The sequence below is a fragment of the Ammodytes marinus genome, assembly GCF_949987685.1.
Source record: "Ammodytes marinus genome assembly, chromosome: 1".
Taxonomy (NCBI): domain Eukaryota; kingdom Metazoa; phylum Chordata; class Actinopteri; order Uranoscopiformes; family Ammodytidae; genus Ammodytes; species Ammodytes marinus.
This window is the reverse complement of record NC_137230.1, coordinates 8391109-8395374: the sequence shown is the minus strand read 5'-3', so window position 1 is coordinate 8395374 and position 4266 is coordinate 8391109.

The window sequence follows — 4266 nt, the reverse complement described above, 5'->3', positions numbered from 1 at the left end:
TCAGAAGGATTTTTAAATTTTTTTTTTTTAATATGTTAGTGGTTGTTGTGTCTTTTAATCTAGTCCAATCATCGGGTCAATAATTGCCATTTCAGCTGTACTGTTGGGTTTTGTGCTAATTAGAAGGCTAACATAATAAACATGACGGTAACAATGTTAGCATTGAGACTGAACCAGTATTCACATGGCTGTAGACACTATAATATAGGTTGTGACAAATGAATGCAATTGTGAATACATTGGGTGAACACATGGCTAGCCGTTATCTACCTAGTAGAAGTAATACTGACAGTAGTAGTATTTTTTTGATGCAGAAAAAGACAACCTATGACAGCATATATTTCATCTACAATTCAGTGAAATGATAAAGAGCTTGAATTTTATTAACTGCAGGCACAGACAAAACAAGGACTATTAAGATGATGGCTGTTAGCCTACAGGGTTTTAAACACCTCAATGTCATGGTGGTATAATTCGTTCTTCCTTTCAGCACAAAATATACAAATATAGTTCTCCAAATGAGATCAATTCATTTAAAACACAGTATATGTTCAGCCTTTGGCGGGGAAGAAGCTTCAAAATCAAAACAGCATGGAGATGTGACGCCACGTTCATACAAAATGGTTCAGTAGTAATTTGCTTTCCAAAGGCCTCAAACCAGTGTATTTACCTCTATAGATGCTAACAGTGACAGTTATAAGAAAGTGATTGTAGCACATTGGAAATAGTCATTTACATCAAAGTGAATAAATGTGATAGAGAAAAAAAAACACTGACAAAACCATTGAGAAGATTTTGACATGGCTACCCGGCAGTTTAAACCGACTAGTAAATCCCAGGGTACAGAATCACATAAACTATTTATCCTTGTTGACACATATTAAAAGGTTACCCTGCTCACATTAACAGTCAATGTGACATAGATTCCCTTTTTATAGAAATAATTCAAATTGTAATATTGCACCACGTCATTCTCTATTATTTGTTGGCTGCAGACCGAGAAAATCAAAGACCTGAATGTCACCAAGACCTCGTCGCACATGATCATTTCAATAAACAGGTAAATACACTGGAATAATGTTATCGAAAAAAAATAACTCAAATTTTTACCTTACTTAGTTACTCCCCTGCCGAAATAATCCCAGAGATTCCTGACGCACGCCAGAGCAGCCAGTTGTACCGATCACGTCACGTCACACACAGACAAATCTCATCTCTTCAAACATGTAGGCCTACGTAAACCCCAACACGCTCCATTATATTTACAACAGTGAAGAAAAAACTATTAAGGCAAGTTTCTTTTTTACACCCTTCTGTACATTACAAAGCAAGTTAAGACGTACATTCTGCAGATATGAGATTTAGTTTTTTGTTCCGATAAGCAGCTAAACCATAACTACTACAAGTCAAATGAGGTCAACTGGCTTTGAGCTTTAATTACAAGGGACAGGTGGGAAAACTATGATAAAGTAGTAGTGAGTAAATTGATATGTATTTCTCCTTATCTCAAGAAAGGGAATACAAAGAGATGATAAGGGCAGGGATTACTTGTGGGAGGGGCATGGATGGACACATCTCTAATGGCACATAGCATGTACAGTAGCAGCCGTTCCTGATAAAAACTTCTTTAAAGACGGAAGCAAATCAAGGGTAGCATGGCACATTCAAAACACAGCATGTTATTTAGTACAGCAACCTGACGATGCAGCGAAAAATCTAACTTAACATTTTGGCTTCTGGTCATTTCTCACACTCTTCCTCCCTACGCAGGTAATCTGACCTTTCTGTTTCAGTAGCAATAACCTACATTTTGATAAAAAATAAAACTATAATAATATAGGAATAAAAATCATTGACTTCAATGGAAAGGAAAATGATACATTCTTTAGGAGTCAAACAGTGATTTAGTAGTTACTAGTCACCAGTGTGAAACCACAAACAGACAAGTTTTGAAGAAAAAAACAAAAACACAGAGGCGACCAAGTTCAACCTAGGTCATCGTTTGTCAAGGCAAAGAGAGAGAGAGAGAGAGAGAGAGAGAGAGAGAGAGAGAGAGAGAGAGAGAAATATAAAGTAGAATTAGTACAGGTCTCCACTGAAGACTGAAAAATAGAAGTCTTTTTGTTTTTAAATGTCTCGTCATAGAAAATTCCACATCGTAATGAATTTCCAGTGGAATAAATCAAGCGTTTTGGACATCTGCATCGATCAGTGTGCAGTCAGCAGCGCAGCACAGGAGTCCACACAACACAATCAATATTCTCAAGTGAAAGCCTGTCTCTTCCCCCCCAGCACATTTCCTGGACATTCACACGGAATCATTGATGCATCGAGGGGGAAATGCGAGCAGACAGTGACGCGGGGCACTGTCAAGTTCATTCAAGTGAGAAAAAAGGCTTCCTTGAGTTTTGGGTTTGACGTGAGGAGGATGGGTTGAGGGGTTGGGCAGGGTTGCAGGCAATGCACTTGGACTGTCCCATCTCAGTTTCCAGTCAAGTTTGGCTTTTTGAAATGTTTTTTTTTTCCTGATGCATCATGTTTCAAAACGTTGAACTGAAAAAATCTATATTATACAACTTCCAAAATATAATGGAAACAGTTCTATGTTGTCTGAAAGTCACTGGAGAAGAGTAGCCCGGGAAAAGGTGCAGCTTGTGTGTAGATAGAATAGAATAAATACTAAATCTAAGGTTTGGCATAATTGAACCACTGTTTGACTCTGTGATACTGCAAAAGTGTTAAAGGAATAGATATATTTTGGGGGGGAGTGGGGGGGATTGCAAGTATTTTCCCTTTAGATGAGAAGACCGATGGAACTCTCATATGGTTATGAATTAAAGGTTCAGCCAGAAACCAAACCGGTTAGCATAGCATAGCACAAAGACAGGAAATACAGGGAAAGAACTAGCCTGGCTTTGTCTGATTGTAACCTAATGTGCCTACTTACCGAACACCTTTCAAGCTCACTAGCTAGCTACCTTCAAACAGGGCCAGCCAGGCTAGCTTTTCACCCTGTTTCAAGCCTTTGTGCTAAGCTAAGCTAACCTACTAATTAGAGTGGCATCAATCTTATAGCTTATCATTTCCCCCAAAATGTCAGACTTTTATGGGTCAAAGATGTGTTCAAAAGATAAGTCTGGTTATATCGTATATATTGTATTGTCAACAAATCCCACAAAAAGAAGCCAAACCAACAATGTATTAATCCTACAATATGTCTCAGTCCTACCCGATATCTTGTTCATCGGTGTCATGGAGCTCCATTGTTGTCCAAAAACTGTTAGCAAACCCATGAATGGGCCACACTGTTGCACTGGTGACATGTTACATCATTAGCAAATACTCCCAAGGGCACCAAATGTGTATTCATCCACAGCTGAAAGTAGTCCTCGGGAAATGCACCGTTTCCTCCTGTTTGTGTTACTTAAATTTTAAACTCTGGTACCTTGTTGTTTTGCTGACTGTTCTTTAAAAAAAAATATATAATTATTATTATACATAATAATATACATAGGCTGGTGAAGTTCAAAGTTATTGAGAGTAGGGTAAACACATCGATGGTTTTGGCCTTTTCATGTGACTTGATGAGAATAATTAAAATATAAAATATTTCCAGCATTAACATTTTAGAAATGCCACACAACAACACCATCAAATTGTGTATAAGACAGTAAAGGGTCATTAACCAGATCAATGTGTGATCACTTTATAGGCTTTTTTAGTTCACAGTATTGGGCGGTGCATAAGGGCTCTGGGTAACGACACAAAGGCTGCTTTGGCATTGTGAGAAGATGTTGCCAATGTTGTGTGTTGGTACTGCTGGCCAGAACTGTCTCACAAACCGTTAAAATTACTAACGCTGGTTTTTATTCATTTTAGGAAAAAGGTGCATATGTATAAATTTGAGCATATGAAGATTTATATGCATTCAATCAAAGTGTTGCATGGACATGAGCTCATTGTACGTTACTGTACCTCCTCCATGTAGTGGGATTAAGCCTTGTTTCCACTGAGCGCTGTGGCTCAGTACAGCACGGCATGCATTTAGTTGCATTTCCACTGTCAAAAGTTAGGAAGGGTGCCAAGAAAAGGGAACAGAGCCGTACCGATTTTTGTCACCATTTCCATTTCCCAAAAGGGTGGAGGTACACAATGCAGGCTGTCGATTGGTTGACAGAATAGTCATTTCCCTTCAAGAGATAAACCACTGTGTGTAATATTCTTGGCAAGAGAAAAATTGTTGGCGCACAGCTCTTTGTTTACTGT